Below are 13,679 nucleotides of genomic sequence, written 5' to 3'. Positions count from 1 at the left end.
AATCCAAACTCCTCCTCCTCCTCCTCCTCCTCCTCCTCCTCCTCCTCCTCCTCTTCTTCTTCTTCTTCTTCTTCTTCAGGGGTCAGCAAACTTCTTCAGCAGGGGGCCAGTCCACTTTTCCTTAGACCTTTTGGGGGGCCGGACTATATTTTGAAAAAAAATATGAACGAATTCCTATGCCCCACAAATAACCCAGAGATGCATTTTAAATAAAAAGACACATTCTACTCATGTAAAAAACACGCTGATTCCCGGACCGTCCGCGGGCCGCATTTAGAAGGCGATTGGGCCGCATCCGGCCCCCGGGCCTTTGTTTGGGGACCCTTCTTCTTCTTCTTCTTCTTCTTCTTCTTCTTCTTCTTCTTCTTCTTCTTCTTCTTCTTCTCTCCTCATTCTGTTCCCTTTGGCACAAAGCTCCAAACTTTTGGATTGTTCTTTGGTGAAACCCCTGCATCTGGAAAGGAAAGCACCCGTCTTTGGACCCCACTAACTTTAATATAGGGCCATACTTGGATATGGCCCTATTTGCTGCCCTTCAAATCCCCTTTCTTGAGTGTTTCTCTAGACCAGCCTGGGTGATTGTGGCACTTCTCTACTCCAAACCTGGCCACAGCCCTGAGCCTGTTCTCAACTGGAATGGAGGAACAGAGTGGCTTCTATGAATAATAAACTTTACACAGTATTTCCCCCTAAGTGCTCTCAGCACTTTGTATTCATTATCTCAGCAACATTAACAACAGTCCCAAGGCAGGCTCGTATTATTAACCCTCATGTTACAGAGCTGAGGTCACCCAGCAACTTCATAGATGAGCTGTGGCATGTAGCAGCGTGTGCCTGCCGGGCTGTACCAACTTCATTCCATTTCCAGGCTAAAAGGGCATTTTTGCACCCTTAACAGTCCTGCAGCAAGCAGCCTGTATAAATCCTTTTAGCTGATGGGCCGGGCAAGAGGCTTCCTGGCACGCTGTTGATAAGTGAGCTCATGAGACGTATTTTCTCCCTTGTAGCAGGCTTTATAAGGCCTGTTGTGGAGGCTAACCACTAGGTATTGCTCCTTCCTATGTGCCACTGTTCCAGGGCTGCTAGCGGTTTGCTTTCCGAGCTTTGTGCTTGCCAGCTATTCTCTAATCCTCTCTGCAGTGGTCCTGAAAGTTACCGGTAACCAGTTCCACCCTACTTCTCTCCTCCTCCTCCTGCGCAGTGTTTTCCTGCAGGGATGGGGTTAATAGCCCATGCCATCCCTTCTCTCTCCCCTCCCACCCGCTTTCTGCTTTAAAAGCACCTTGGTGCCTCTCGCCACTCCCTGCAAATAGTGCTGAATAAATAATTCACTACCCGACAAGGCCGCATGAATAATGCAGGCTCAGGGAACTGCTGCTCTCAACACCAAGGGCACCTCAAAAGCTGCTCTCCTTTGGCCGCAACCTGTACTCTCTCCCTCTTGCAGAGTGTCAGGCTCTGCCTCCAGTCCAAGGCACCTGCCCCTTTTCCGTGAACCGAGATGCAACAGCAGCTTTGTTTCACGCTTGGGGAAGAAGTCCGGCTCTGGTGTTTCGACACTGCAAGCACCACATCCAGAAAAAAAATCTCTGCTAAAAAGCAACATGTGCCCTGCATGTTTTATGGTAGCAGGTTGAATGATGCAAAAGGGAGTGGGAACATGTGGAAATGCCCCATCTCTAACAGCACTGGCTTATGGCTCCATTGCCCCAGTGCCTAAGCTGTTTCCTCCCTGGTAACACCAGCCTTACCCTTGTGTCATAGAATCATAGAATCATAGAGTTGGAAGAGACCACAAGGGCCATCCAGTCCAACCCCCTGCCAAGCAGGAAACACCATCAAAGCATTCCTGACAGATGGCTGTCAAGCCTCCGCTTAAAGACCTCCAAAGAAGGAGACTCCACCACACAACTTGGTAGCAAATTCCACTGCCGAACAGCTCTCACTGTCAGGAAGTTCTTCCTAATGTTTAGGTGGAATCTTCTTTCTTGTAGTTTGAATCCATTGCCCCGTGTCCGCTTCACTGGAGCAGCAGAAAACAACCTTTCACCCTCCTCTATATGACATCCTTTTATATATTTGAACACGGCTATCATATCACCCCTTAACGTTCTCTTCTCCAGGCTAAACATACCCAGCTCCCTAAGCCGTTCCTCACAAGGCATCGTTTCCAGGCCTTTGACCATCTTGGAGTTCTTCAGCTGCAGTCTCTGAGCGGCTTGGCAGTAGTGACTGTCGGCATTCTGTGGCCAAACGGAGAAGGCACTTCAGCTCAGTTGAAACAGCGCCCAGATTTGCGTTGGTATTCATAATAGGAAGGTTTGGGGGTGCAGCGATGAGCAGAATAGTGTGCAATTATTGCAGTTGGAGGGGCTGGTATGCTGCATCCTAGTCAAAGAGCTTTTTAGCAGCCACTTACTCTTCCAAAGCTATTAACACCTTGTTAGCAACTCAAAAGCAGTACTTTTCCTTGGAGACTTTAAATGGAAGGCCTGGTAAACACTTCCGTACTCCCCTTCTAGACTTCATGGCTTCATTCAGTGTACCATTAGAGTTAATTGCATGTGTTAGCCTACATATTTTTTTGTTGCCTGCCAGCAGGTGGGGCTGTTGGTTTTATTCTTCCTGAAGGAACGCTCAGGTTAAAGATGCAGCGACACGAACTCTCACAGCATCGTGGAATCCCGACTGCCAAGGGCTCTGTGTTGCCCCTGGTGAGACTTCCCCAATGAGGATGAAGTGAAACAAAGGAGACAGTAGTTACAAAGGAAATGCAAAATACACTGTAAGCTCGCTAGCAGGTACAATAGAGCAAGTATCCACCACGCTTCGTAGTGCATATCTACCTGTGCTACCAGTAGGGGAACCCGGCACTGGTTCTCTGCGATTGAGCCTTTATTATAGCAATCAAAGGGGAAGCAGGCACCTGTTGCAAGCAAACACTCACCTCCCTGGTGGACAAAAAGAAATCTAAACTCGTAGCTTTCTCGTTTGAAAAAAGAGAGAACCAAGCTACACAAACACCTCAAACCTACAGTAGTGTATGAACAACCAGTGCTTTTATTGAAACTGTGTTTGGTGGACCCCGTTGACTGGAAATCAGATTGGTATTTTGTAGCTTTTGAAGATGGCTTCCCCCCCCCCATCCCCTCAAGTTGGGGGCAAGCCAGGCACGGAGGAAGCCTCCTCGCTACCCGGGGCGGCGAACGGAGGCACCCCCTGGGGGCGGGGCGCTGTGGCGTCACGCCGCAACGTCAGGACGGAGTGCACATGCGTGAAATCTGGCGCATGCGCACTCTGTTGCCGGGCTGCCGCCACGGCGACCTTGCGAGCTGCTGAGCGATCGGCAGCTCATGGGGCTGCCGTGCATGAAAAGCAGCACGGCCTTACGCCCGCACTCAGCAGTCCCACAAGCCGCTGATCACTCAGCGGTTCGCAAGGTCGCTGCGGCCCATGAGCCGCCGATCGTGCGCGGCAGCCCCAAAGTGGCACTGGCGGGTGGGCGGGCCCCGGACGGACTGCGGGGCGGAGCGGCCTCGCTCCGCAGCTTGTTCACAGGCCGCCGAGCAGGTTTGTGAGCAGGCTCTGCGGCTTGCTCGGGGCCTGCCGGCAGGGTGGGGTTGGGCCGGCCTGGCCCAAGTGTCACCCCCCTCCCCTGGAACCCAGGGCGCCCTGCCCCCTATGCCCCACCCTTGCTACGCCACTGGGGCCAGCTAGGTTAGGAAGGTTATCCATTGCAAATAAGAGCTTGACTTTTTCTTCTGCTGGGGGCTGGATACTTTGGAGCATGTCCAGAGTTTGTTTGTTCTCACCGAGTAGCTCCAAGAGATCAAGTTTTTTTGGGGGGGGGGAGGCAGAATTTTGCAGTGTGCAGAGAAATTTATAGAATGCAGGGTCACGGGTCACCCCTCCCCCCTCCCCAAAAAATAGCTGGTAGTAAATTCTGGGCACTTAGAAGAAAAGTCTTTCTCAGATAAATCACGGTGTGTGGAATGCACTGCCACAGAATGTGTTGGTAGTTGGTTTGGACAGCTCAGTAGACACCTTCGTGGAGGGATAACCTTGTCAGCGGCTAGCTCCTATGGCAACCAAATGGAATCTCTTATGTTTGGATGCAGGATACGTCCAAATAATAATTGCTGGAGGTAAGCAGCAGAAGAGAGCTGCTGTCTCCATGCCCTGCTTGTGGGATTCCCAGAAGAATATGACGGGCTGTGACTGCTCTCACTGTGATGCATCAGGACTCCTTTTGCACTCTTGCAGCACATCATCCCACAGTGTGGTACGGCAGCGTCACTTTGAAGCTGCCTTTCCCTCCCCGCATCCACAGCCTCTCATCCAAATTACTGGCCAGCCTCATCCTGTTCAGGCTTCTGTCAAGGAGAAAGTAAATCTGTTAAGGGAACAAAGAACAAGCAGGTGCTGCCCTCGCCTATTCATTCATAAACGCAGAACACAAATTCCAGCCGGCAATGGGCAAGGAACTCTCCTTTGTCTCCCTCTTTTATGAAGGGAGAACTGCGTGCTCCCCTCCCCTCGCTGGTTCCCCTCCCCTTTAGCTAATTAAGATGGATTGGGCCATTAGTGAATACCAGACGCTGCCTCTTCTGGGAGGAAATTGGATCAGAGGATGAGAAAATGGAGATGATTTCCACCTCCCAGCGGATGTTTCTGCTCCCCACCTTCCGATCTGCTGGATGCTTTCAAGAGGCTGAGAAGGGGAAATGGACCAGGCCGGAAGGTAGAGGCATCTGCTCCTCTGGCTTGTGATGACCTCACTGTTGCTGCTCCATGTACAGAGCTGGGATTTGGGGCTCCAGAGTCCCAACTGGAGGATGTCATCTGGGCTTGGGCTGGATCCTGCAGTTCTCTCTGACACATGCAGTGACCCAGAGCATTTATCTTCCCGGAGGCTTTGAAAGCACAGCTGATGGATGGGACACACGTGTGGTTACTGCAGGGTTCCTGTCCAGACACACTGACCACACCAGTCATATCTGTGACGGTCCACACTAGAGGAGGGAATTAGCTGCGGTCGCGGGGCAGAGAGACATCTTTACTGAGGCACTCTTTCCATCCATGTGCTATCCATGCTTCCAGCTGCGCAGAATGAACGGCTGAGCTCCATAGGGTTTGAGGCCTATGGGCAAAGATGTGGGTCTCGTTTTCCCCATGTCCCATAGGGTGGAGAGGCTTCCGAGCTGCTGCTGCTGCCGCCTAGCCAAGAGGCTCTCCTTGGTTATAAAACATTCCCCTGATTGAATTTACTCCCAGTGCTGCAGGCTCAGAGATTAGAGGCAGTGGGTGGGTGAGTTTGAATAAATCACAATTGTAATTTCCTTTGCAGGGAAGAGCGAGGAGGGGAGGGGAGGGAGGCAGTGAGCAAGAGAGTAGAGACGTGGCAGCGGGCGAATGAAGGGCATTCGATCACCTCCTGATTCAGCCTGGCAGCTTTGTGGATGCTGAGCAATAGGATGGGCAAGGGTAAGGAGACGCCTCATCGTCCCTAGAGGAGGAGCGTCAGAATCGACTGGCTCTGAGTGCCAGGCCAGGAGACAGGATAAAGCAGGCCACCGGCCCCTTATGATCTTACCCCAGCTGGAGGCAACTGTAGGCCTGCTGAGTGAGTCTCTGGAGTGTTGCATACTAGGGATGCCTCTTCAGACAGGAGCAGCAGATTGCTTTGGGTTCATTGACAAAGAAACCTGCTGGGGGGGTGGCCATTGCAAAGTCTTCACCAAGTTGCCCCAGACCCCAGGCTAAGGTCTGCGTCTGCCCTAGTCAAAGACCCAGTTCATTGTAATTCATGCCTGGCTGTTCTGTGCTAGTCGGGGCCCATTGGGCCAGAAGGAATAAACCTCCATGCATGAAGGAGTTTTTCTCTTTCCCCTGGAGCTATCGGGGCAGAGCTCTGGGTATGAAATAGATGTGTGCCCTTCAGACAGTTCTTGAGAACCAGTTCTGCAGCTTGGGAAATCTCCTGGACCCAGCACTGGTCTTTGGTGCTCTAGCAGTTGCTGTGTCCTGGAGTGCTTTTGCCCACCTGAATCAGCTGGCCGCACCATTTCCTGAAGAAATGTCGCAAATAGGCACACTGAATTACTGCAGGGCACCCCAAGGGCAGCCCCACATAAGGATAGTTTGCAAACTCCAGGTGCTGCAGAATTAGACAGCTAGAGGGGTCTCAAACCAGGCCAAACCACTAAATTCTCTCTGTTCTATTTGATGGGCTCATTTTCCAAATTATATTACTCTGATCTTGTACAATCTGTTGTTTGTGACTCTTAAAGCCCCTCAACAGTGTTGAGGCTGGAACATTGAAAGACTATTCTCCTATATGAACCTACCTTATCACTTGGGTCCCCCAAACGGAGCCCCGCTCTGTGCCCTACCACCAACATTTGGGCAAAAGAGTCCCAAGATTCCTTGGAGGTGGCACCTAGGCCGTGGAACTTTCTCCTCCAGGAGCATAAGAAAAGACCAGAGGCCTGTCTAGTCTTGCACCTTGTTTTCACAAGAGCCAGTGTGGTGTAGTGGTTAGGAGCGGTAGACTCGTAATCTGGTGAACCGGGTTCGCGTCTCCGCTCCTCCACGTGCAGCTGCTGGGTGACCTTGGGCTAGTCACACTTCTTTGAAGTCTCTCAGCCCCACTCACCTCACAGAGGGTTTGTTGTGGGGGAGGAAGGGAAAGAAGAATATTAGCCGCTTTGAGACTCCTTCGGGTAGTGATAAAGCAGGATATCAAATCCGAACTTCTTCTTCTTCTTCTTCTTCTTCTTCACAGCAGCCAACCAGATGCCAATCAGAACCTCACAAGCAGGACATGAATGCAACGCAACTCTCCAACTCCTGAACCTCAGGGGCACACTGCCTCTGATGGTGGAGATGAAACGGCCATCGTGACTACTGTGGGGATTGTGGTTGGATTAGCACTGGCAAGCCACGCTTAAAACCTGGACGGTTAGAGACGCAGCGCTGGCAAGCCACGCTGACAGGAGCGCCAGGATGGGGATGCACGTGTTGGCAAGGACAGGAGAACAAAGGGATGGTTGGAAAAGTACTGGAAAGTCACAAGATGAGCAACGGGAGGGGCGCATGCAGAGAGAGGCAGGGAGGAAAAGTACGTACGCAATGGAGGAGTTTGGGGGTGTCACCAAAGGAACCCAGGGCAGGAGCATTTCCTTATATGGTGTGGATGTCCCACCTTTGGCTGAGGGGTTTCCTTATTTGGTTCGTGAAACTGTGTCTGTGGAACTAACCTGCGTGAGATTGCCAATAAAAGGGAGCCCGCGGGCGCTGCTCGTGGTCGCCTTCTCGTTGATACCATCCTGTCCATCGCGTCGTTGTTTGCAAGCGCAACAGACTACCAGCCTTTGAAAATTATTATCCTTCACAAAGTTGTCTTTTGATTTAAAGTACCTATATACTCGAGTATAAGTCGACCCAAATATAAGCCGAGGCACCTAATTTCCCTACAAAAACCTGGGAAAGCTTATTGACTCAAGTATAAGCCGGTTCACCTTTGCCACTGTGGTAGAGGAGGAACGAGCAGCCCAAAGCAGCCCTTTGGGCTGCTCCTTCTTCTTCCTCCTTTGCTGCTGTGGAGCTCACCCCGTCGCAGGGTTTCGAACCGCCATTCTTCTGATCAGCAAGCCCTAGGGCTCTGTGGTTTAACTCACAGCGCAATGTTCCCTTGTGTTATACAGAGAAGGCTGGGATCCTGTCCTGTTTAAGCAGGAGCCAGGGAAAGTGAGCACCTGTGGGGTTTTAATACTTCCTTAACTGATAGGCTTTCTGCCTTCTGGGGTCTAAAGTTTGCATTTATGTGAGCAGTTCAGGAATGGAACAAGCTGCCTGGGGAGAGTAAAGAACCGCCATTCTTGTACACTTCTTAAGGAATGGTTGACTTGAGTATAAGCCGAGGGCAGCTTTTAAAGCACAAAAAGTGTGCTGAAAAACTAGGCTTATACTCAAGTATATACGGTACCTGATTTGGTGGTCATCCCCAGCACTTGCGGTAGTGAATTTCATTGATGAACTATGGACTTTGTGAATAAGTGCCTCCTTTTGTCTGTCCTGAACCTCACCCAACCTTCATTGGATGACCCTGAGTTCTAATACTATGAAAGATTGGGGAGAACCTTTTCTCTGTTCACAGTGCAGCATCTACACATCGCGCATAATTTTACAAACCTCTTGCCACATCTCCACTTACGTTTTTTTTCTAAACTAAAAAGCCCCACACATCGTAACCTTTCCTCGTAGGGAAGTTGCTCCAGCTGCTTGATCTTTCGGATCGTCTTTTTCTGAACATTTTCTAGCTCTACGGTATATTTAGTTGAGGCGTGTGGCAACCATAACTCTGCAAGGTATTCAGAAGCGGCGTTACAATATTGGCGGTTTCATTTTAAATCTCTTCCCTAAAGATCCCAAACATGGAAACAACCTTTTTTTCCATAGCTGCTACTGTCTGCGATAACATTTCCATCAAGCTTATCCAGCAGCTACCCTGGCCAATCACCACCCATTCAGGTCTTATTTGTTATATTAGAAGTTGGAGGTTGCCCCATTGTGCATCAATTGATACTCGCTTACACCGAATCACATTTGCCACCTTAAGAGCTGAAGAGATCCTTTGGCAGTGCTTTACAATCCCTTTTTGCTTTTGCCACACTGAACAATCTGGTGTCATCAGAAAACTTCATCTCCAGCCCCACTTAGTCCCCTCATCCCTGAGGGGGAATCTCATTTCAGGTGCCAGGTCAAAAAGCTGCTACCTCAGTGTTCTTGTGACACAAGCGAGAGAGAGAGAGAGAGAGAGAGAGAGAGAGAGAGAGAGAGAGAGAGTCTCCCTGTCAGCTGCTGTTGAGTTTTGACTGCTGTCTTCCTTTTAAAGCCTGTTCTTTATTTTATTGCGATACTGTATTGTTTCAGTTACGATTGCTTGCTCCCTTAGGCAGGAGGATTCTTTATATGGTCAGAGAAAGCGGGGTAGAAATCTTTTCATAAATAAAAGGGATGGAGCGGTTTCCTTTTTAAGTTACTCCGTTGTTGGATTTTGGACAAAAGTATACAAATAGTCCCTAGGCTAGATTGACACATTACAGTGGGATTGCTTAGGGCTGAAGAAGAAGAAGAGTTTGGATTTGATATCCTGCTTTTCACTACCCGAAGGAGTCTCAAAGCGGCTAACATTCTCCTTTCCCTTCCTCCCCCACAACAAACACTCAGAGAGGTGAGTGGGGCTGAGAGACTTCAGAGAAGCGTGACTAGCCCAAGGTTACCCAGCAGCTGCATGTGGAGGAGCGGAGACGCGAACCCGGTTCACCAGATTACAAGTCTACCAGTCTTAACCACTACATCACACTGGCTCTCAAGTGGGCTGGCCCAAGAGTAGGGTTGTTTTTTGGCGATTTACCTTAAGAATAGGTCAAAATCGTCAGGGTTTTTTTTTTTTTAGTGACTTTGCCAAAAAAACCTCAACAACTTTTGTGTCCGGAATTTGAAATATGGCAACCCTACCAAAGTCTAGACACTTTGTTGGTAGGAACAGCAAATGCTGCTGCTGTCTCTCTCACATTGCACCTCTCAGTAAGGTGCACCCAAGGGCAGTCAAGTTATTTTGTAATCTGCAGTAGAAAATCCCACAAGGTCCTAAAAATACAGTGAAAAATACAACCGCAAGTAATTAAATGCAGTAACATTAACAAAGGCAATCATGATAAATTAAATACAGTAAACAAAACAAGCATAATAAATCAAATAAGTAGCAATTAGCTGCCGTTTCATTACACCCAAAATGAACTGCCTGTGCTGACTGCCTCACTGCCTAATGCTAGGGCTGGCCCATTCCAGTTCCCCATATCATGTGGGTCTTGCCTCATTCATGTCTGTGATCTCATGGGTTCCATCTTGTTTTCAGTATGTGGAACACCCCTCCCTGTGGTGCTCAGAGGAGGCTGAACTTCCTTTGTAGGCTGTGGTGAGCATAGGATTATCGTCCTATAATTCTGCAGGCACACACACACACACACACACACACACACACACACACACACAATGCAGTATATTGTGCACACACACAACCGTGAAGTTTCAAAGCTGGCACAAGCATTTTGCTCTCTTCCCTCCCCTGCAAGTGGTTGCTCTGGTCAACCTGAAAGGCGGGCTTTGGTAATTTTGCAGTCTTGCAGAGGATGCAGTTGATTTGCTGGTGTCTCTGACAATACTATTGCCCAAAGCAACCATGTGAATTGCTTGTGCAGTTGGGGCACTTGTGTCCCTGACATGCTCTGACCTTTGAAGCAGTCCTGTGTTAGGCTGTGTGAGTCCAGGGTGTGAAGAATGTTTTGTTGGAGGAGGAGAAGGAACCATCCACCTCGAAGGAGGTGGCGGTGGTGTCTCCTGCTCCTTGAGGCAATGGTTTTCAACCACTGTGCCGTGGCACCCTGGGGTGCCTGGAATGATGGTCAAGGGTGCTGCGGGCAACACTGGCCTCTGTCTCTCTTTCCTTCCCTCCCTCCTCTGATGCCCTCTCACATCTCTGCCTCACAAAGGCTTGCACAGCTGTTTGTTGCAGCCCTGGCTACAAGCTTTGCAGGCAAATGGTGCCTCTGGGGCTGGCCAGGAGGTGCCAGGAGCTGAGGTGGACTTGGAGTAAGCAAGCAAGCAGGCGAGCAAGCCCAGCCAGCCAGCCAGTCCACCAGCACTTGCTATTGGGAATGGACAGACAAGTGGGAGGGCAGGCAGGCAGGCAGGCACTGCGCTGGCCTTTCTTGTGCTTGCTGTGTGCAACACCTGCCTGGGAGCTGAGTGCCTGGTGCTGAAGGCGAGTCTTTCCACCATATAGGCCTGGCAGTGCCCGCTGTAGCCTCCCCAGGTAAGTTGCTGGCCTCACGTTCATCTTTGGCAAATCTCTGTTGGGCCACTAAGGCTGGGGGCATCCTCTTCCCAGGCCACTGTGGGGCAGTGTGAGGAGGCACGCACCTCTCTTTGGGGCAGGGAGGGGCAGCTCAGAGACCAGGGTTGGCTGCAGCAGCTGCCCAGAAGACCCCGGGGAGAGGGGAGGAGGCTGAGGGAACCCTCCACAAGGGAGGGTGTTTGAAAAAGGGTGAGAGGCTGCCAGCTCTGTGGACAAGGGGTGGCATAACTGGGCTCCTGAGCCCCACAGGGGTGCTGCAGAAAGGAGTTGGTCATAGGAGGCATGGACTCAAAAAGGCTGAAAACCTCTGCCTTAGGGGGATCTCCCTGGATCCAGATGTGGTAGACTACTACAGTGGTACCTAGTGTTATGTACGTGATCTGTTCTGGGTCATGCCATGTAACCCGGGCATACGTAACCCGAACAAACAAAAAGAAAGAAAGAAAGAAAGTCCCCGGAAGTTTGCGGGTTTTTTGCTCTTGTGCGCATGCGTGAAGTGCGCAGAACGTCTTTGCGCCCCCGCGCGTTATGCCGCTCCGTGGAGGACTTCTGGGTCGCAGAGGTGTGTAACTCGAACGTACGTAACACGGAGCGTACACAACACGAGGTATGACTGTATAGCCCAGTGGTGAACATCTAATTTGGGGGCAAAGCGCATGAGAGGGTGGTGGCACTCTAGGTATGCTGGGAGAACGAAAACTGATTATCTGGAACCATTCTAGTCTGGCTTCAGGCGTGGCTATGGCTCTGAAGCACCAAGGACCACCTCTCCCCATATGAGCCAACCCAGACCCTGCAATCATCTTCTGAAGACCTTCTTTGTGTGCCTCCTCCACAAGATGTCTAGGAGGTGACAACAGGCCTTTTCTGCAGCAACTCCCTGCTTGTGGAATGCTCTTTCCAGAGAGACTTGCCTGGCACCTTCATTACTTACATATCTTTAGGTGCCAGGCCAAAACATTTCTGTTCTCCCAGGCCTTTGGCTAATCAAAATATCTGTAGCCTTTTAAACTGGGGCAGGGGCTTTAGTTTTTGTTTGCTACCATGTTATGTATGTTTTTCTATTGTAAATGGGAGGCTAGATGGCTTTCCCGACTCCTCTAAGGTGATCGGCTGGCGCTAAGCGCCAAAGTCCATCTTCCTCGCCCTCTCAATCCCAGCTGCCCACTCCCCCATGTATAATTGATACCTGCTGCTCTCGGCTCAGCCTCAATTACCCGGTCATTAGCCACTATCAATAATTCACCCACTGCGACAGCTGCGGAGAGTTAGCCCTCGGTGCCACTCCTCTGGCCATCTCCGCCTTCTGCTTCCTTGAGATTGGGAGCAGCCTGGAGTGTTTTCAGAACCTCAGGTAGAAACACCCTGCCCCAAAATCTTATTCGCACAAGCTGCTGGAAAGCTCTCTGGTGCAAGCCCCATTGAAATGTATGGAAGCTGTAAGGAAACCTTGCCAACTCTCCCCTTGACACAAGCTGCCAAGTCTTGGTTGTTTGTGTTCCACATAGGAACCAATGCCTAGGGACTGAGGTCCCTTCAGCCTCCCCCAATAAAATATTTGAGGGGGGCTGTCCCTCCCCCCAAAGAAGATGGGCACTGCCATTCAAATAGTATGCGTGTCACATTTTGTGATGGATTATGTGGGGCGTAGCTTACCTGAGCCGCCCCCCCCCAATATTTTATTCAAGTTGAAACCCCCAGTGCTGCATCAGGCTAACACAGCCCTGGAAACTGGGACAGACACCAGGTGGGTCTCGTCTTCAGCAGGATCCAGTTAAGGATCCTCTTTGATCCTTAACAACTCTGGGTCCATGTGCTTTGGGTAGGTTACAGCAAAGTGAAACAATACGATGTAGTGGTTAGAGCAATGGACTAGGATCTGGGAGACAGGGCTGAAATCCTGATTTAGCCCTGAAGCTCAGTGGGGGATCTGGGGCCAGTCTCTAGCTCAGTCTAGCTCTCAGTGGGCAGAGGCGGATTTAGGGGAGTGAGACTGGTTCACCCGCACTGGGCACCGAGTCGAGAGGGGGCTACAACAATGAAGAACGATGAAGGTTGAGAGGTTGGGGAGGTGCTGGATTTTGGCATCGCACAAGGCACCGCTGAAATTTGAAAGCCCAAAGTCTGCCACTGGAATGCGAGAACCATGTAGTTCACCATGAGCTCCTTGGAGGGAAAGTGAGATATAAATGTGGTTATTCCCTGTTTTGCGTAGGAGGTGGGAAGCCCCCCCCCCCGTCCCCCATCCCGCTCAGTTTCCACATGAGCTTTAGCTCTTGAGACAACTCAAACTAAGAGGACTCTTTGGACTCCATGTCGGTGACCATAGCACAGAGCCTACGACTGTCAGGGCAGGATTGGCCCAATTGCAGTTCCTCCCTTTCCTCCCCGCAGATGTGCTTTGGAATCATTCTTACAGAAGATGTGCATTGAGATGTGCAATAGGGTGGGGTAGATTGAGTGGGGCAGAATTCTGGACTGATCCACTTTCATTCTGCATTGCGTGAGGGGGTATAGTCTTCTCCTTGCAAAGAGTTCCTTGCTTGCAGCAGCTCAGTACACTAGGGAGAAGATTATGCGTCTCCCTCAATCTCCCCCAATCTATGTGATGTGTAGAATGCCCCTAAATATATTGATTTTACAAGACTGCTTGGTAGACAACAGCATTTCATGAACATGCAGTTTGAAATATGTACATAACTCACTCTGAACTGCTGGGCTCTGCTAAAGAGATCAAAATAAAAGCATGGGCCAAACC

The sequence above is a fragment of the Lacerta agilis genome, chromosome 16, assembly GCF_009819535.1.
Source record: "Lacerta agilis isolate rLacAgi1 chromosome 16, rLacAgi1.pri, whole genome shotgun sequence".
Classification (NCBI taxonomy): Eukaryota; Metazoa; Chordata; class Lepidosauria; order Squamata; family Lacertidae; genus Lacerta; species Lacerta agilis.
This window is presented reverse-complemented; position numbering follows the sequence as displayed.